Source organism: Oncorhynchus kisutch, linkage group LG22 (assembly GCF_002021735.2).
Source record: "Oncorhynchus kisutch isolate 150728-3 linkage group LG22, Okis_V2, whole genome shotgun sequence".
NCBI classification, from domain to species: domain Eukaryota; kingdom Metazoa; phylum Chordata; class Actinopteri; order Salmoniformes; family Salmonidae; genus Oncorhynchus; species Oncorhynchus kisutch.
Window position 1 is genome coordinate 37,125,656 of NC_034195.2, and position 22,033 is coordinate 37,147,688.

General features: G+C 44.6%; 1 protein-coding gene across 2 annotated transcripts in view; it reads left to right on the forward strand.

The window, feature by feature from the left end:
* Window positions 1-1,116: 1,116 nt before the first annotated feature.
* The window catches only part of LOC109866856 (ras association domain-containing protein 8), a 35,377-nt gene continuing 14,460 nt past the window's right edge, over window positions 1,117-22,033 (forward strand). For both annotated transcript variants that reach the window (XM_031801930.1, XM_020455731.2), the window contains exon 1: window positions 1,117-1,432. The gene's annotated coding sequence lies outside the window, so the exon portion shown is untranslated. The remainder of the gene's footprint in view (window positions 1,433-22,033) is intronic.

Below are 22,033 nucleotides of genomic sequence, written 5' to 3' on the forward strand. Positions count from 1 at the left end.
GGAGGTCTACAAATTTGTTTCTGAGGTCTTGTCCGATTTCCTTTGATTTTCCCATGGTGTCAAGCAAAGAGGCACTGAGTTTGAAGGTAGGCCTTGAAATACATCCACAGGTACACCTCCAATTGACTCAAATAATGTCAATTAGCCTATCAGAAGCTTCTAAAGCCATGACATCCTTTTCTGGAATTTTCCAAGTTGTTTAAAGGCACAGTCAACTTAGTGTATGTAAACGTCTGACTCACTGGAATTGTGACACAGTGAGTTATAAGTGAAATAATTTGTCTGAAAACAATTGTTGGAAAAATTACTTGTGTCATGCACAAAGTAGATGTCCTAACCGACTTGCCAAACTATAGTTTGTTGACAAGAAATTTGTGGAGTGGTTGAAAAACGAGTTTTTGAAGTGTATGTTGACTTCCGACTTCAACTGTATGTACTTTGACAAACTAACTAACAAATCCATTGAGATGAATAATAGCTCGTGATAATATTTAATGTTTATCATCAGTAGGATAAGTATCAGTGCATCCATTTCATTACTTAATTTTTATTTTAGCAAAAATGTCTAATAAAATGTTTTTACTTTGTCATTATGGGGTATTGTTTGTAGATTGATGAGGAATAAAAACAATTTAATACATTTTACAATAACGCTGTAGCATAACAAGATGTGGAAAAAGTCAAGGAGTCTGAATACTTTCCGAAGGCACTGTAAATAAAGGATTATAAATAACCAAACATCTAAATACACAATGAAGAACGAACAAGCTTTTTCAAATGTGCTCTTTTAGCCTGAATAATGTTTTTAATAGATATTATTTTGTTACTCTGTGTGAAGGCTATATTCTGCCATGAAAGAACAATGCATTGACAAGATCACTGCCACACACTGTATAGAGTGTCTGGTTGTGATAATAGGTGTTTCAAAATACAGAAAATAAATAGTTAATACCAGATAACTTTTTCATATACCTGATAGTCACCATATGGCTCCTTCTCAAGAAGACTACCCGACCACTTTCAGGAACCCCACTCCTCTAGGTGAGTACCCCTCTTCTACGAAGTGTATTGCAGCTTTAAAAGGGTCCATAATGCCTTGCGGTGTCACAGTTCCGATGCAATGTATTTACAAGCAAAAGTAATGAAATGGGGAGAGGCAATTTTCCGCAGCATATTGGTCAACCTGCAATGGCTATAGCAGAGACAGTGCATCGTTAAACTTTCAGCCAAGGATATCACAACGCTGCTAATTTTCTCATGATGCAGTTCTCTCTTTGCTGTGGACCGTGTCACGTTGTCGCAGTTCGTACAAGTGATTTATAGGCTTGCGCCGATTGCATTCCTCTACAGAATCTATTTTCCCTAAACTCCAGTCCGGATAGAGAAGACTGAGGGGGACTTCTGTTGGTGTTTCGGCACCTACAACACGAAGGTAAGAGAGATTACGTGTGTATTTTCCCCACTAATGTTAAAGTATTACCGTTATACTGTGTTTCTAAAGTAACTACCCTTCACAACATTATCCCTGGTGTAATAACACGGGGCAGGGATAACGGAAACATTATTATCAGGTTGCATAGTGGAACATGTGTGCCCCTTGCAATGTCGCGGTTTCTTTCTTGCGGTAAATAACATCACACTTTCAAAACAATAGTACAGCATTCAGGGCAATTTTCCAGACTTGTTTACTCTGTGACCCATATATAGGCTACATTCATGCATTGGCTCTCTATCTGATAATAGACTATAGCCCACACGTTTATATGTTTATAAACATTGAATAATGGTTGATCATGTATACATTCCTCCAATTACTAATTTCCTATGAATGTACATACCTAATTTCTCATTCACAATTCAGCTTTTAACACTATTTGATGTAGGCTACCTACAGGGCTATTTATGGGGACTATGATTATATTTCCAGTTACCCACTTTAGAGACTAACTGTAGAGTAGGCCAATACAATATTTTGGGGGATATGATGTATTAGAGCAGTAGTTGTGCTCCCTGTGTATTGACACTTTCATCAGTTACAATCAGCTTTACACAGATGTTGAAGCAAACCGTGTTGGCAAGTAGATAATGTATATCAGTAACTGAGTATTGTGTGCTTTGGGCTGCCTACTGTACACCACGGTCTGTTTGATCATAAAATATTAAAGAAACAGGCCTACTCCATAAAACCTGTTTCATTTTTCTAAGATTAAGAAGCTGTAGGATCTTCATTAATCCCACAGCTGTGCTAAAGCATGTGTTCAATTACTGCTCTAATGAACTGATGAGACTGCCAGAACATGGACTAAAATAAACCCATGTCTTGATCATGCACAAACCAACCCTCCAAAACCTTAACCAGAGCAGAGGCCAGGAGACCGGGTCTGTTGCCCCAATCAGTGGTGCTGCTATGGCCCTGCTCCCGGCATCAGGCTGGCACTTCAAAGCTGGTCCACTTATAGAGCCATCATGGCAGGAGAACAAAGGCGGTATTATTTCTGCTGACTAAACGTGCCGTCCAGGTGTTCAGGATCCTGCCAGTGTTGACCTCCCGACTAGGGGAGGGGAGGCGAGGCGAGGGCCACTCTGGAGTCTAATATAACATCCAGCCAGCCTGATGTTAGGGAGGGAGAGGTGAGAGGAGTGTGTGGCTCCAGAAGTTCCTAATGGAAAGCTTTACAGGAGTTGGGGCTATAACCGTGGCAATGGCGTGACGGGCTGGTTTTAATCCCTGGTGAGGGATGGACGTCTCAAATTCCTCTCCTTGGAGATCTTTGGATTAAGGGGATGGAGGGAATGGGGGGGTAGCCTGAATTCTGAACAAGTGTTTGGCTGGAAGGGTGAGCTCGAGCCAGCCTTAGTTTTTGGCCCTTCCAGCATAATTCAGGTGGCCTTCTATAACTACAGGACCTTTTCTGGCCAAACTTCGGCCAATTACCTTGTAATTACCTTAACTCAACTTTTTGTATTTTCTTAACTGTCTAGACATATTTATTTTATAGTCATTTCAAACTTGCACAAATACAAATGTTTTCCACTTTGACTCTAGTATAACGTACATACAGAGACCCCACCCACACAAGCAGAACATGTATTTTCGTTCTGAATAGCAACTTCAATCTGTTATTTATTTGTAACTAACTTTATTAAAGGCGGTAGGTAGTAGGTAGGTTGTAGTCAACCTAATGCCATTTTGGACCTGGTCTGAACACGGAGAGGATGCTGCTGCTGGCAGTGTGGAGGAGGGAGAACCAACCACAAGAGTCCTTGCTGACATTCATTCCTCTTTCTTGTTTTGGTATTTATGTGGAAATGGGAGTGGGGCTCCTGTTTATAAAAAGCAAAAATGCTTGTTTTATGTAATTCAATAAATAGATTTACCCAAAGATTTAGCCTATTTGCTTAGTTTTCAATCATAGATTGTAATACAGTCCTAATTCCTTCCTCCCAATATAAACATAGTCTGCCCACAAAATCACCCACAAAAATAGCCTGGCACTTTGTAGACTATATAACTGATGTAGTCCTTTAGCTGTGAGTAGAATCTATTGTGTATTCATGTTAAACACAGCCCTGAGATCAGAGGGCTGTGAACAGAACCAACCTTATTTCCACATCATGGCCCATTGCATTCTCACCAGCCAGGAATGCACACTCTGGATGTTATCAGTCTCCACGCTGCAGGATCAAGGCCCATCTCTGGGGGGAGATCGCCTGCCGGTCCTCTGCTGGTGCCCTGTGAAGACCTGGCTCCACAGTTGTCATTTATTTTTTCAATTTCACCTGTATTTAACCAGGTAGGCTAGTTGAGAACAAGTTCTCAATTACAACTGCGACCTGGCCAGATAAAGCAAAGCAGTGCAACACAAACAACAACATTTGAGGGGGGGCATATAATACAAGTCTGTCTGGATGCCTGGCACTGGCATGGATATGTAGTGGAATTCCTTCCTATAGAAAAGATAACTGCACACATGATATTAACTCTGTATATTTATTGTGCTGATGTTTGTGGTCAGAAACTCCTCCCAATAGCCCCCACCCCAAAGCTCCTCTATGCACTACTTCCTCAGTCTTGCATACCAGGCTGTTTTGCATTGTGGTATATAGGGCTGAGGCCCTAGTACGACCAACTACCCAGATCTGTTGTGTGTATGAGGCGAGGCATGAGAGTAAGGACAGGGCAGCACTTGATGGCTAACTGGGGAGATTTAAAGGCATAGTTTCTCAGCCTACTCCAAAACATGCACGCACGCACACACACACACACACACACACAAAAAAGAGTCCCCACCACCACCACAATAAAACAGAATATGTCTCTTGCTATGGCTGGAAAATGGGGATCCATTTCACAAGAGGCCTAGTCTGGTACCAATTACACGAGAGTGTATACATTTCTAGTAATTACAACGTAGCCGTGCAACAGGAAATTCTATTTCAATTAAAGTTCAATAATGGAAATAGTTTGTAAGCACCAGAACCCCTTATTGCACTACACTCTGTAAAAAATAACTCATTATGGATTGTGGGGGGGGGGGGTGTGCTCTGTTTTACTTTTTGTAATCAGGATAGTGTTGAAGTAAATGTTTCTTTTGTTTTTATATATCGCTACCTCTGGTGTATCTCTGCTCTCATACCTTCAATAGCCTTCAACCTCTCCCCTTTGCCAATAAGTAGGGATGCACGATATATCGGTGAACATATCGGAATCGGACGATATTAGCTAAAAATACCAACATTGGTATCAGCCAATGTCTAGTTTAACGCCGATGTTAAAAACTGATGTCAAAGCTACTGTGCATACCTATATAATGTAGGTACATGACATAATGACGCAACGTAAAATGTTGCGCTACACTTGCAACACAACGTTCCTAACCTAGCCCACAATATCTGCTATGTGGATCGAGCAGTCAACAAGTCATTTGAAAGAGTAAGACAATTTCAGTGAGACAACTCAAAGGTGAAATCCATTAAAGCCAAGATAATGGAATTCATTGCCCTTGACAAACAACCGCTCTCTGTCGTGGGTGATGTTGGCTTTCGCCGACTGGTTGAGCACCGGTACACACTACAAAGTGCGCTATTTTTTAGATGTTGTCCTACCGGAGTTACACAGTAATAGCGTCACTACTATTAGCTTCACGACATACATACTATGGAACGCCATTTGGGTCTTTGCATGTCAAGAAAGATACAGTAGCACTGTCAAAGCTGTACAAGTCTGCAAACAATCAAACACCGTCCACGAACGATGAGTTTACAATATGCGTTGGTAATAACGCATCATTTGTTTGACCTCAACTAAAGGCTAGCTTTAGCTTGGTACCTAGCTAGCACCAATACAACCAGCCTGAAAACAATGACCAGTAGAAACTGCAGTCATTTTCATTATTCTTAGCAATGATTTAGGAATCCTTGTGAGTAAGTATTAGCTAGGTTGCCACTCGTTGTTCGCCTATTGAAATTGAACTTTAGTTCATGAAAATAAATAGCTAGCCAGCTACTTAACCCTGTTGCCCAAAGCTAACATTATAAGCAGCCAGCTAGCTTCGTCTGGCTAGTGAGGCTCGACCTGACTGGGTTGTGTTGTGAAGCTAGCCACAATAAGGATTAGGCACAATAGTGGAATTTGCAGTTTACATTCAAAAGAAAAGTATGCCATTGACAGTGATGCAAATGAATAGAAATAGTAGAATTATGCCATACTTTTATTTTGAATGCTAACCACAAAGTCCACTATTGTGGCTAGCTTCACATAGATGGGTCCAACCACCATTAATCAAATAAGAACGGTCTTATAAATTAGGGATATTTTAGATGATGACACCTACCCATATAGTTAGCTAGCTAACTATAGCTACTGAAACAGATTGTCATTTTGCTATGTTTTTTTGGGGAAGAACATTGTTTACATCCATGAGCTAGCTAGCTTTTTTTTATGACCAGCACTGTAGGTGTGCGAGACAACTTTACCAGCATCATAGCATACGTATTCATGAATCGTTGTTACATATGAAACACGAGTGATGGTGTAATCAATGTGTAATAACTACGTAAAAAATGTATGAATGCGCTTAACATATTATGTGACGTGCAGTCATATTCAGGTCCTGATTGGTCAACAAGCTTATTTGACACATCAAATAATGTTATTTGACACTCAAAGACCCAAATGGCTTTCCATAGAAATCCTGGTTGAGAATGAAACGACTGAACAAATGAACAACGAAACAGCACAGCAAGTAAGTGAAATAAATCGTTTTTGATTATGTTTTACTGGTAATGGGGGCATACGTAAATGCCAACAAAATAACTTTTTGGTCCGTGTGGTGTGTGTGTGTAACCTTTATTTAACTATGCAAGTCAGTTAAAAATAAATTCTTATTTACAATGATGGCCGGGACGACGCTGGGCCAATTTTGCGCCGCCCTATGGGACTCCCAATCACGGCCGGATGTGATACAGCCTGGATTCGAACCAGGGACTGTAGTGACGGCTCTTGCACTGAGATGCAGTGCTTTAGACCACTGCGTCCGTGTGTGTGTTAACTATTTAGCCGACACTTTTCTCTGTATACATCAATGATGCTGCTGGAGATTCTCTGATCCACCTCTACGCAGACGACACCATTCTGTATACTTCTGGCCCTTCTTTGGACTCTGTGTTAACTAACCTCCAGACAAGCTTCAATGCCATACAACTCTCCTTCCGTGGCCTCCAACGGCTCTTTAATGCGAGTAAAACTAAATGCATGCTCTTCAACCGATCGCTGCCCACACCTGCCTGCCCGCCCGTCCAGCATCACTACTCTGGACGGTTCTGACGTAGAACATGTGGACAACTACAAATACCTAGGTGACTGGTTAGACCGTAAACTCTCCTTCCAGACTCACATTAAGCATCTCCAATCCAAAATTAAAACTAGAATCGTCTTCCTATTTCGCAACAAAGCATCCTTCACTCATGCTGCCAAACATACCCTCGTAAATCTAACTATCCTACCGATCCTTGACTGTCCTCTACAAAATAGCCTCATATATTACCCACCACTGCGACCTGTATGCTCTTGTTGGCTGGCCCTCGCTTCATATTCGTCACCAAACCCACTGGCTTCAGGTCATCTATAAGTCTTTGCTAGGTAGAGCCCCGCCTTATCTCAGCTGACTGGTCACCATAGCACCCGTAGCACGCGCTCCAGCAGTTATATTTCACTGGTCACCCCCAAAGCCAATTCTTAATTTGGCCGCCTTTCCTTCCTGTTCTCTCCTGCCAATGACTGGAACGAACTGCAAATATCACTGAAGCTGGAGACCCATATCTCCCTAAGTATCTTTAAGCACCAGCTGTCAGAGCAGCTCACAGATCACTGCACCTGTACATAGCCCATCTGTAAATAGCTCATCCAACTACCTCATCCCCATACTGTTATTTATTTTATTTAGCCCCTTTGCACCCCAGTATCTCTACTTGCACACTCATCTTCTGCACATCTATCACTCCAGTGTTTAATTGCTATATTACAATTATTTCTCCACTATGGCCTATTTATTGCCTTACCTCCCTTATCCTACCTCATTTGCACACACTGTATATAGACTTTTTCTATTGTATTATTGACTGTTTGTTTATTTATTCCATGTGTAACTCTGTGTTGTTGTTTGTGTCGCACTGCTTTGCTTTATCTTGGCCAGGTCGCAGTTTAAATGAGAACTTGTTCTCAACCTGCCTACCTTGTTATATAAAGGTGAAATACAATAAAAATGTAACTGGTAGAATGCTTAAAAAGCCGCAAAAATGTTTAATATCGGTTATCGGCCTTTTTTTGGGGGGGGCAAGGAAAATACCAGATATCAGCCAAAAATGTAATATCGGTGCATCACTACCAATAAGTGATTATATTGTTCCCCCCATAGTGAACAATGGACTGTAAAGTCCAAGGGGGACATAGGGGGTGTCACGACCGTCATATGAATAATTGTACCAAGGCGCAGCGCGACTTCCAAAACTACAAAGACATAACGATCGTGAAATACGTAGTGCACATAGGCACTCACACAAAACAATATCCCACATCACAGGTGGGACAAAGGACACACTAAGTATGATCCCCAATTAGAGGTAACGATCATCAGCTGCCTCCAATTGGGAACCACACACACACACCAACATAGAAATATAATACCTAGAAACCCGCCTAGTCACACCCTGACCTAAAACACCATAAACCCCCCCCACGTAGCACCCGCTCAGACTGCGGATCCAGCCATGAAGCCGGGCTGAATGCTGTGTCCGGACTGGGCACCAGCGCAGAGGAAGGCGCTGGTGGCCTGGTGCGTGGAGCAGGCACAGGTTGCACCGGACTGATGACATGCTCTTCAGGGCGAGTGCGAGGAGCCGGCACAGGACGTCCCGGGCGTCTATGCAAATAGTCTAGGTAGCCATTTGATTAGCTTTTCAGCATTCTTATGGCTTTTGGACCTAGACATGGTGCTCTGGTACCGCTTGCCGTGTGGTAGCAGAGAGAACAGCCTATGACTAGGGTGGATGGTGTCTTTGGCAATTTTTCTTCCTCTGACATCGCCTGGTATAGAGGCCCTGGATGTCAGGAAGCTAGGTCGCAGTGATGTATTGGGCCGTACACACTACCCTCTGTAGCGCTTTGCAGCCGGAGGCCGAGCCGTTACCATACCAGGCGATGATGCAATCAGGATGCTCTCGTGGTGAAGAACATTTTGAGGATCTGAGGACCAAATCTTTTCAGTCTCCTGAGGGGGAATAGGCGTTGTCATGCCCTCTTCACAACTGTCTTGGTGTGTATGGACCATGATAGTTTGTTGGTGATGTGGGCATCAAGGATCTTGAAGCTCTCAACCTGCTCCACTACAGCCCTGTTGATGAAAATGGGTGTGTGCTCAGCCCTCCTTTTCCTGTAGTCCATGATCATCTCCTTTGTCTTGATCACATTGAGGGAGAAGATGTTGTCCTTGCACCACACTGCCAGGTCTCCAACCTCCTATGAATAGGCTCTCTCATCGTTTTCGGTGATCAGGCCTACCACCGTTGTGTCATCGGCAAACTTAATGATGGTGTTGGAGTCGTGTTTGGCCACGCAGTCATGGGTAAACAGTGAGTACAGGAGGGGACTAAGCACACACCCCTGAGGGGCCCTAGTGTTGAGAATCAGCATGGGCGACCCATCAAGAAGTCCAGGATCCAGTGTTTAGTCCCAGGGTCCTTATCTTAGGGATGAGCTTTGAGGGCACTATGGTGTTGAACGCTGAGCTGTAGTCAATGAATAGCATTCTCACGTAGGTGTTCCTTTTGTCCAGCTGGGAAAGGGCAGTGTGGAGATTGCATCAGCTGTGGATCTGCTGGTCCGGTATGCAAATTGGAGTGGGTCTAGGGTTTCTGGGATGACGGTGTTGATGTGAGCCATGACCAGCCTTTCCAAGCACTTCATGGCTACAGATGTGAGTGCTACGGGTCGGTAGTCATTAAGGAAGGTTACCTTTATGTTCTTGGGCACAGGGACTATGGGGGTCTGCTTGAAACATGTAGGTATTACAGACTAGGTCAGGGAGAGGTTGAAAATGTCAGTGAAGACACTTAGCTAGTTGGTCAGCGCATGCTTTGAGTACACGTCCTGGTAATCTGTCTGGTCCTGCAGCCTTGTGATTTTTGACTTGTTTAAAAGGTCCTACATCGGCTACGGAGAACGTGATCACACACGGTGTTGCTTGCCTCGAAGCGCGCATTGAAGTCATTTAGCTCATCTGGTAGGCTCATGTCACTGGGCAGCTCGTGGCTGTGCTTCACTTCGTAGTCTGTAATAGTTTTCAAGCCCTGCCACATCCAACGAGCATCGTGGCCGGTGTAGTAGGATTCAATCTTAGTCCTATATTGTCGCTTTGAATGTTTGATGGTTTGTTGGAGGGCATAGCGATATTTCTTATAAGCGTCCGGGTTAGAGTCCCGCTCCTTGAAAGCGGCAGCTCTACCCTTTAGCTCAGTGGGGATGTTGCCTGTAATACATGGCTTTTGGTTGGGGTATGTATGTATGGTCACTGTGGGACGACGGCATTGGTGCACTTTTGGTGCATTGATGAAGCCGGTGACTGATGACTCCTCAATGCCAACGGATGAATCCCGGAACATTTTCCAGTCTGTGCTAGCAAAACAATCCTGTAGCTTAGCATCTGACCACTTCCGTATTGAGCAAGTCACTGGTACTTCCTGCTTTAGTTTTTGCTTGTAAGCAGGAATCAGAAGGATAGGGAGGGAGCTTTGTAAGCGTCTCTGTGTGTGAAGTAAAGGTGATTTAGAGTTTTTTTTCCCTCTGGTTACACATGCTGGTAGAAATGAGGTAAAACGGATTTAACTGTCCCTGCATTAAAGACCCCGGCCACTAGGAGCGGCGCCTCTGGATGAGTATTTTCTTGTTTGTTTAAGGCCTTATACAGCTCATTGAGTGTGGTCTTAGTGTCAGCATCGGTTTGTGGTGGTAAATAGACTGCTACGAAAAATATAGATGAAAACTCTCTTGGTAAATAGTGTGGTCTACAGCTTATCAATAGATAATTTACCTCAAGCGAGCAAAACCTTGAGACTTCCTTAATATTATATTTCGCACACCAGCTGTTATTGACAAATAGACACAGACCGCCACTCCTTGTCTTACCGGAGGCAGCTGTTCTGTCTTGCCGATGCACGGAAAAAACAGCCAACTGTACATTATTCATGTCGTCGTTCTGCCACGACTCTGTGAAACATAAGATATTTAATGTCCCATTGGTAGGACAGTCTTGAACGGAGCTCATCCAGTTTATTCTCCAATGATTGCACATTGGTCAATAGGACAGATGGTAGAAGCGGGTTACCCACTTGCCGACAAATTCTCACAAGGCACCCGGATCTGCTTCCCCTGTATTGGCAGTCTCTTCTTCATGCGAATAATGTGGTTTTGGGCCTGGTCCGGTGTCAGCAGTAAGTCCTTCTCGTCCGACTCATTAGAGAAATAATCTTTGCCCAGTTCGAGGTGAATAATTGCTATTCTGATATCCAGAAGCTATTTTCGGTCATAAGAGACAGTTGCAGAAACATTATGTACAAAATAAGTTACAAAAAATGTGAAAAAACACACACAAAATAGCACAATTGGTTTGGAGCCCGTAAAATGGCAGCCATCTCCTCTGGCGCCATTGACATCTATCATGGAAAAATCAGGCGTGGAACAAGACTGTTTTTTTTCTAGAGGACCTTTGTCCTTAAAACAGCTCAGTGGTTCCCCAAGGGGTTTCTCCCAATTCCCAGAGTCAAGTTGTGCCTGATTCTTTGTGTTAGCCCTATGAAGAAAATCCATTTTGTTTCTCCTCAAACGGCCATTTGTTCATGTAAATGCATCATATTCATACCAGTCTACTGCAGTACAGTTCAGCAGGAATACATCATAGTTGTAGGCCTAAATTAAGGAAATAATATGATAATTTCTTCCATGACATGTCTTGCGTCAGGTGCTGTCACTCCTCCATGCTGCTTGTCCTTCAATTTACAGGGAATTAGTGCAGACAGAGTATTTGCGCTATGAGATAATGATTTAAGGGTTGCCCTTATCCTTCCTACCTATGGTCACAAAACCTCACCACACAAAACCTCACCCCAGCACAGCCATATTTCCCATGGCTCAGAGATGTACATGATCACTCTATAGGATACTATCTCTGTTCTAGAGGTTGGGAACCTGGGCCAGCTCCTGGCCTGGTAAAGTGATAGCAGTGCGTGGCCCATCCCCCTGTATGTGTGAGGACCCAAAGGAACATATGGTGACTTTCACCAGCATGAGTCAGTGAAAGTCCTGGCCCTGGTGCCAACTCTCTGTACTCCTGCAGCCCCGGGACCTTTGGGCTGACAACAGCAGGAACAGCCATAGCAGCAACCTGGGTCTCAGCCGACACACTGCCCACAGTACCCTGTACTCACACACCTCACTGGGCAGACAGGAAGCCAGTCCAGAGACCACCAGCCTGAACTCTGAAGCAGTGCCACATTGAGACAAATGACAAAAAAAGCATCTTGGATCATCTGTGACTTGGGCTGTTTTGGGTTTTACATTACAGCAATAAAGCATCTTTTTTTTGCTGTTCTTGGAGCTGAAATGGAATGTGTTGGTATGTAGTGTAAGCCGGGCGTCTCACAGAATGCTCCTTGGCTCAGAGTTGTGATCAGCTCTACAGGATCAGGCCATGGGCATCTCTGCAGGCTGGCAGGGAAAGGGGCAGAGTTGGCAGAGAGATGGACCTGTGACCTATGTGCCACTGGCTTGGCACCAACCCCTATGTTGTCCTATATCATTGTCAGTTATATACATACTGTAGTGGACTTGCTGGAAAATGGTCAATACAGGACTAAGATTGAATCCAACTACACCGACTCGTCGGATGTGGCAGGACTTGAAAACTATTACAGACTACAAAGGTAAACACAGCCGCGAGCTGCCCAGTGACGCAAGCCTAACAGATGAATGCCTTTTATGTTTGCTTTGAGGCAAGCAACACTGAATCATGCATGAGAACATCAGCTGTTCCGGGCGACTGGATTACCAGGATTACCACGTGTACTCAAAGCATGTGCGAACCAACTGGCAAGTGTCTTCACTGACATTTTCAACTCTCCCTGATCTATTCTGTAATACCTACATGTTTAAAACAGACCACCATAGTCCCTGTGCCCAAGATAGTGAAAGTAACCTGCCTAAATGATTACCGCCCCGTAGCACTCACGTCTGTAGCCATGAAGTGCTTTGAAAGGCTGGTTTTGGCTCACATCAACACCATCATGCCGGAAACCCTAAACCCACTCCAATTCACATACTATCCCAACAGATCCACAGAGGACGCAATCTCAATCACACTCCACACTGCCCTTTCCCACCTGGGCATAAGGAACACCTACATGAGAATGCTGACCATTGACTACAGCTCAGCGTTCAACACCATAGTACCCACAAAGCTCATCACTCAGCTAAGGACCCTGGGACTAAAGACATCCATCTGCAACTGGATCCTGGACTGTCATTTGGGACACCCCCAGGTGGTAAGGGTAGGCAACAACACATCTGTCACGCGGATCCTCAACACTGGGACACCTCAGGAGTGCGTGCTTAGTCACCTCCTGTACTCCCTGTTCACCCACGATTGCATGGCCAAGCACAACTCCCAACACCATCATTAAGTTTGCTGATGACACAGTGGTAGGCCTGATCACTGACAACGATGAGACAGCCTATAGGGAGGCGGTCAAAGACCTGGCAGTGTGGTGCCAGGACAACAACCTCTCCCTCAATGTGAACAAGACAAAGAGCTGATCGTAGACTATAGGAAAAGGAGGGCCGAACAAGTCCCCATTAAAATACATGGGGCAGAAGTGGAGGGGGTCGAGAGTTAAGTTTCTTGGTGTCCACATTGTCACGAACCGGCTCAAAGCCCATAACAAAAGGGAGACAACGTGGAGATAAGGAGTAACAAAATATATATATTTATTAAATAAGTAACTAAGTATAATATACAATGGTGTGTGTAATCAGTAATGTAAGTGAGTGTTTTGCAGGCATGAATGTGATAATGCAGGGTGTTGAAAGATTCTAAAGCAAACAACCAAAAAATCACCAAGAAACACAACAAAATCTATAAAGGTGTCTACATGGAGAGAGTCTCCTCCATGAATGGGGAAGTGGTGTATTTATCCTGGGAGACACCGGGCCCAGGTGTTTCCCATGTAGCTGACGTCCCTCCCAACTCCGCCCACCAGCATCCTAATAAGGAAACAACAAAGAGAGAATACGGCAGACAGAGTGGGAGGGTCGTCACATTCTCCCCATAAAACCGGGGACAAACAAGGACCCCGGAACAAAATACCAACCTCTGAGTTCCAAACTGACACAGCATCTGCGCCACAAATTGATGAGGGGTTACGTGTTCACACTTACAATTTGCCCCAGCCAACCTCCTCCCCAAACCTCAGCAACCTTCGCACAGGAAGCAACATTTAAGAGGAAAGAAGAAAACAAGACCAGGAGGGAGCAGACAGGACAGAGAACATGACAATACGAAACAATGGTCAGTCACGTAAACATTTAGGAACAGGGCGCACGAGAGAGCACATCAGCAATCATGTTTTCAGTCCCCCGGATGTGCCACACATCGAGATGGAATGATTGTAAAAATAAACACCATCGCATTATCCTCTGGTTTGGACACATCATGGACCTCAAAAAAGTGAGGGGGTTATGGTCGGTGTAGACCACAATAGGTACTACCCCCGACCCGACATACACTTCGAAGTGTTGTAGCGCCCAAATGAGTGCTAGCGCTTCCTTTTCAATTACCGAATAGTTCAACTGATAATCGTTAAACTTTTTGGAAAAGAAACTAACAGGCCTCTCCAGACACATCTGCTTGCAGCAGAACTGCACCTGCCCCCACATGACTAGCATCCACCTGCAAGGTAAATGACAAATCCATGCGAGGAGCAGCCAGCACCAGAGTTGAGGTAAGCAACCTCTTTGCATCTTCAAAAGCGTGTTGACAACGAGTAGACCAAACGTAAACAGCCTTAGCTTTCAGCATATCGGTCAAGGGAGCGACCACAGTAGAGAAGTTACTACAAAAACTACGGTAATAACCAATCATGCCCAAGAAACGCATCAGAGCCTTTTTAGTAGTTGGTGGTGGAAAAGCATCAATAGCCACCACTTTAGCCCTAACAGGATGCACTTCACCCTGCCCAACCACTTTTCCAAGGTATGTAACGGTCGCCTGAGCAAACTCACATTTAGCCAGATTGATTGTGAGGCGACCCGCAGCCAGACATTTGAACAAGGCTTGAATACGGGACAGATATTCTTCTCAAGTATCTGCATATATCACTACATCGTCCAAATATACAGCGCACCCGGTCAGACCGGCGACAACCCTGTTCATAAGTCGCTGAAAAGTGGCAGGTGCATTGCGCAGACCGAAACTCATAACCGAATACGAGTACAGACCAAAGGGTGTAATAAAGGCAGAGATTTCACGTGCCCTAGTCGTCAGTGGCACCTGCCAATAGCCTTTTAACAGTTCAAATTTGCATCAAACTTTGCTGCACCGACTTGATCAACACAGTCCTCCATCCGAGGAAGAGGAAATGAGTCTGGCTTTGTGACACTGTTTACCTTACGGTAGTCCGTACAAAAATCGGTTTGTTCCATCCGGTTTACTGACCAAGATACAGGGAGAAGCCCAACTGGAGAAAGAAGGCTCTGCTATCTTACTCTCCAGCATGTACTTGACCTCAGCATCCAGACAACGTAGTTTCTCTGAAGAAACTCTATAGAACCGCTGACGAATGGGGTCAGCATCTCCAATGTCAATATCATGTTCTATTAAGTTTGTACGTGTAGGTGTATCAGAAAATAAACCTGGAAATCTCTGAAGCAGACCAACCATCTCTTTCCGCCCATCAACAGGTAGGTGAGTGAGACTACCCTGCAATATACAAATCGTCAGGACCAGGAACATCTTCCTCCTCATGCACAGATCTAGCACGACAAGAACCCAAGGAAACAACGGTATCAGCCAAAAGACCAGGTTTACCGTCCTCTGTAGAATCCCACTGTTCAGTCTCAGAGGAACGTGCATAATAGGGTTTTAACAGATTTACATGGCACAGCTGGTGTGCTTTCCTCCGTTCTGGAGTGGCAACTAGATAATTTTGCTCAGTATACTGGCGCACCACTGAATATGGACCTTGAAACTTGGCTTGAAAAGGTGAACCAACAATTGGCAGCAGAGCAAGAACCTGGTCACCCGGACTAAAGTGACGAGGCTCAGCTCGGCGATCAAATATGCCCTTCATCCTCTCCTGTCTAGATGATAACTTCTCTTTAGCCATTTCACCAGCGGCGTACAGCCGTCGCCGGAAATCAAACACATACGTTAACAGGGACTGAGGAGGCTCGGGAGACTTCCAGTCATCCTGGAGAACAGATAAAAGTCCACACACCCTATGTCCAAACACAAGGTCATTTGGACTGAATCCTGTGCTCTCCTGTGAAACCTCCCTAGCGGCTAACAGGAACCAAGGCAACCACTCCTCCCAATCCTTATCCATCTCGTTCCAGTACTCCTGGACTTTGTGCGTGATAGGCGCTAGACAAATTGTGTTTAATATGGAGCTGTTGAAGAACCTGACTAAACAGATTAGAGGTGAAATTAGATCCTTGATCACTCTGAATGACCTTAGGGATTCCAAAACAATGAGAGAAACAGAGTCAAAGCTTTTAACACCGATTTAGTCGTGATAGATCGGAGAGGATAGGCAGCAGGAAACCTAGTGGTCTGACACATCACAGTGAACAGGTAACTGCTACCCTTTTTAGAATGAGGCAGAGGACCCACACAGTCAATAATCAGATACTGGCTGAGTACAGGAATAGGAAACAATGGTACCGCTTTAATAGCTTGATTAGGCTTACCAGTTAATTGACAGGTATGACAAGTTTTGATCAAATCTGAAACATCCCTCTAATCTAGGCCAAAAGAAATGTCTTAAAATGCAATTGTAGGTTTTCCTCACCCCCATATGTCCAGCAACGTCGCTGTGGGAAGTTTCCAACACCAACTCACAAAGCTTAACTGGTACAACAACCTGACTAATTGCCTCCCCCAGAAAACAACTATCATGAGACACCCACTTTCTCATCAGGACATCCTCTTGGAGAAAATAGCCATGGGCGACATCTCCCAACTGTTCTACAGGCACAATTTGGTCACGCAACTCTTCTAACGTGGGGTCATCCCGTTGCGCATTAATTAGATCTGAGCGGGTTACAGATAACGGGATAACAGGGAAAACAGTGACATACTTCTTTGTATTATTATCATTAGTTCGGCGCAGTGACCAGTTCGCCACGGCTCATAGAACGTGTCACTGCACACGCAGAGAACACCTCTGGGAAACTCTGTACACTCATCAGGAATCCCAACAAATGACGGCTTAGTGGAAACCACTAGAGATGGAAACACGACAGGCCATACACGCTCACCATAACGTTGATACCCTCAATAGGCAACGAAGGACGCACCCCCACAACAACTTCACCCTTCACCAGCCCACAATCCAACATCAATTTATGCAATGGAACTGACAGAGTGTTCAAACCTATCCCCCTAATTAGAACACTATTCCCCGAATCAGTCTTAGCAGAAAAAGGTAACACAGACTCCAACACAAATGATTCAGAGGCACCTGTGTCTCTCAGGATCTTCACTGGCACTAGGTCTTTACTTCCTAACATAGACACAAAACCTTCCGTAATGAAAGGTAAATAGTCTGGATCAATATCAAATCAAATTTATTTATATAGCCCTTCGTACATCAGCTGATATCTCAAAGTGCTGTACAGAAACCCAGCCTAAAACCCCAAACAGCAAGCAATGCAGGTGTAGAAGCACGGTGGCTAGGAAAAACTCCCTAGAAAGGCCAAAACCTAGGAAGACACCTAGAGAGGAACCAGGCTGTGGGGTGGCCAGTCCTCTTCTGGCTGTGCCGGGTGGAGATTATAACAGAACATGGCCAAGATGTTCAAATGTTCATAAATGACCAGCATGGTCGTATAATAATAAGGCAGAACAGTTGAAACTGGAGCAGCAGCACAGTCAGATGGACTGGGGACAGCAAGGAGTCATCATGTCAGGTAGTCCTGGGGCATGGTCCTAGGGCTCAGGTCCTCCGAGAGAGAGAGAAAAAAAGAGAGAATTAGAGAGAGCATATGTGGGGTGGCCAGTCCTCTTCTGGCTGTGCCGGGTGGAGATTAAAACAGAACATGGCCAAGATGTTCAAATGTTCATAAATGATCAGCATGTTCGAATAATAAGAAGGCAGAACAGTTGAAACTGGAGCAGCAGCACAGTCAGATGGACTGGGGACAGCAAGGAGTCATCATGTCAGGTAGTCCTGGGGCATGGTCCTAGGGCTCAGGTCCTCCGAGAGAGAGAGAAAAAAAGAGAGAATTAGAGAGAGCATATGTGGGGTGGCCAGTCCTCTTCTGGCTGTGCCGGGTGGAGATTAAAACAGAACATGGCCAAGATGTTCAAATGTTCATAAATGATCAGCATGTTCGAATAATAAGAAGGCAGAACAGTTGAAACTGGAGCAGCAGCACGGCCAGGTGGACTGGGGACAGCAAGGAGTCATCATGTCAGGTAATCCTGGGGCATGGTCCTAGGGCTCAGGTCCTCCGAGAGAGAGAAGGAGAGAATTAGAGAACGCACACTTAGATTCACATAGGACACCGAATAGGACAGGAGAAGTACTCCAGATATAACAAACTGACCCTAGCCCCCTGACACATAAACTACTGCAGCATAAATACTGGAGGCTGAGAAAGGAGGGGTCAGGAGACACTGTGGACCCATCCGAGGACACCCCCGGACAGGGCCAAACAGGAAGGATATAACCCCACCCACTTTGCCAAAGCACAGCCCCCACACCACTAGAGGGATATCTTCAACCACCAACTTACCATCCTGAGACAGGGCCAAGTATAGCCCACAAAGATCTCCGCCATGGCACAACCCAAGGGGGGGCGCCAACCCAGACAGGATGACCACATCAGTGAATCAACCCACTCAGGTGATGCACCCCTTCCAGGGACGGCATGAGAGGGCCCCAGTAAGCCAGTGACTCAGCCCTTGTAATAGGGTTAGAGGCAGAGAATCCCAGTGGAAAGAGGGGAACCGGCCAGGCAGAGACAGCAAGGGCGGTTCGTTTCTCCAGAGCCTTTCCGTTCACCTTCCCACTCCTGGGCCAGACTACACTCAATCATATGACCCACTGAAGAGATGAGTCTTCAGTAAAGACTTAAAGGTTGAGACCGAGTTTGCGTCTCTGACATGGGTAGGCAGACCGTTCCATAAAAATGGAGCTCTATAGAGCTCGTTTGCTTAGAAATTCTAGGGACAATTAGGAGGCCTGCGTCTTGTGACCGCAGCGTACGTGTAGGTATGTACGGCAGGACCAAATCATAGAGATAGGGAGGAGCAAGCCCATGTAATGCTTTGTAGGTGGTTAGCAGTAAAACCTTGAAATCATCCCTTGCTTTGACAGGAAGCCAGTGTAGAGAGGCTAGCACTGGAGTAATATGATACATTTTTTTGGTTCTAGTCAGGATTCTAGCAGCCGTATTTAGCACCAACTGAAGTTTATTTAGTGCTTTATCCGGGTAGCCGGAAAGTAGAGCATTGCAGTAGTCTAACCTAAAAGTGACAAAAGCATGGATGAATTTTTCTGCATCATTTTTGGACAGAAAGTTTCAGATTTTTGCAATGTTACGTAGATGGAAAAAAAGCTGTCCTTGAAATGGTCTTGATATGTTCTTCAAAAGAGAGATCAGGGTCCAGAGTAATGCCGAGGTCCTTCACAGTTTTATTTGAGACGACTGTACAACCATTAAGATTAATTGTCAGATTCAACAGAAGATCTCTTTGTTTCTTGGGACCTAGAACAAGCATCTCTGTTTTGTCCGAGTTTAAAAGTAGAAAGTTTGCAGCCATCCACTTCCTTATGTCTGAAACACATGCTTCTAGCAAGGGCAATTTTGGGGCTTCACCATGTTTCATTGAAATGTACAGCTGTGTCATCCGCATGAAAGTTAACATTATGTTTTCGAATAACATCCCCAAGAGGTAAAATATATAGTGAAAACAATAGTGGTCCTAAAACGGAACCTTGAGGAACACCGAAATTTACAGTTGATTTGTCAGAGGACAAACCATTCACAGAGACAAACTGATATCTTTCCGACAGATAAGATCTAAACCAGGCCAGAACTTGTCCGTGTAGACCAATTTGGGTTTCCAATCTCTCCAAAAGAATGTGGTGATCGATGGTATCAAAAGCAGCACTAAGGTCTAGGAGCACGAGGACAGATGCAGAGCCTCGGTCCGATGCCATTAAAATGTCATTTACCACCTTCACAAGTGCCGTCTCAGTGCTATGATGGGGTCTAAAAGCATTTCGTATACATTGTTTGTCTTCAGGAAGGCAGTAAGTTGCTGCGCAACAGCCTTTTCTAAAATTTTTGAGAGGAATGGAAGATTCGATATAGGCCGATAGTTTTTTATATTTTCTGGATCAAGGTTTGGCTTTTTCAAGAGAGGCTTTATTACTGCCACTTTTAGTGAGTTTGGTACACATCCGGTGGATAGAGAGCCGTTTATTATGTTCAACATAGGAGGGCCAAGCACAGGAAGCAGCTCTTTCAGTAGTTTAGTTGGAATAGGGTCCAGTATGCAGCTTGAAGGTTTAGAGGCCATGATTATTTTAATCATTGTGTCAAGAGATATATTACTAAAACACTTGAGCGTCTCTCTTGATCCTAGGTCCTGGGAGAGTTGTGCAGACTCAGGACAACTGAGCTTTGAAGGAATACGCAGATTTAAAGAAGAGTCCGTAATTTGCTTTCTAATAATCATAATCTTTTCCTCAAAGAAGTTCATTAATTTATCACTGCTAAAGTGAAAGTCATCCTCTCTTGGGGAATGCTGCTTTTTAGTTAGCTTTGCGACAGTATCAAAAAGGAATTTCGGATTGTTGTTATTTTCCTCAATTAAGTTTGAAAAATAGGATGATCGAGCAGCAGTAAGGGCTCTTCGAAATATGGACTTTCACATTCTCCTGGGCCTGAGGAAATGAGTCATGAGTGAACTGATGTGGAACAGGTACAGCTAACGCGGTAGGCTTAGATTTAGCGTAAGCACCCTTTGACCTGAGAAGTGGACATTCATTTTTCCAATGACCTGAACCTTGACAGTAGTGACACTCCTGCCCAAAGTCAGCTTTACCATGGGAGTCAGGATCAACCCTAGTTGAATAGAACTCTGCCCGTGAACCAAAGTATCTCGGTGAGCGAAGCCCAAATCTATCCGAACGCCCCCACTCTTTCCCGAATACGGGGCTCTGCAAAGACACTTTTGTGAGTCAACACATACTCGTCCGCCAAAACCGCAGCTTCAGCGACATTCTTTACTTTCTGTTCGTTAATATACGTGGCAATATGATCAGGAATTGTGTCCTTAAATTGCTCTAACATAATCAGATCACACAGCCCTTGGAAAGTCACAACTGCAGAGGCGGAACACCAGCGATTAAACTGTAAAGATAATTGTCGCGCAAACTCAACATGAGTCTGCTTATCATCCCTTTTTAAAGTTCTAAATCGTTGGCGGTAAGCCTCAGGGACCAATTCATAAATCTGTAACACAGCTGTTTTAACTTTATCATAATTGGAACTGTTGTGTACACTAAGAGCTGAATATGCTTCCTGCGCTTTACCAGTCAGCACACACTGCAACATTAAAGTGCGGTCAGAATCAGGCCAAGTCCTAGCGTCAGCAACACGCTCAAACAACGAAAAGAATGTCTCGGGGTCCCTTTCATTAAACTGAGGCAATAACCGTAAGTTCCCAACAATATCAAATGTCTCTGGGGCACGACCAAAAGAGGAACTACCCCTAGGTAAATCTGGGTCACCTTCCCAAAACAAACCCTCCCCTGAGATCTTTCCTTCCCTAACCAACTCTATACGTTCTTGTTGCAACTAGATTTTAGCACGCTCCATATCTTGTTTAAATGCCAATTCCTTTTCATATTTTACACGATCATGCTCTCTCTTCTCACGATCATGCTGCCGATCATGCTCTCTCTTCTCACGGTCATGCTGCCGATCATGCTCTCTCTTCTCACGGTCATGCTGCCGATCATGCTCTCTCTTCTCACGATCATGCTGCCGATCATGCTCTCTCTTCTCACGATCATGCTGCCGATCATGCTCTCTCTTCTCACGATCATGCTGCCGATCATGCTCTCTCTTCTCACGGTCATGCTGCCGATCATGCTCTCTCTTCTCACGGTCATGCTGCCGATCATGCTCTCTCTTCTCACGGTCATGCTGCCGATCATGCTCTCTCTTCTCACGGTCATGCTGCCGATCATG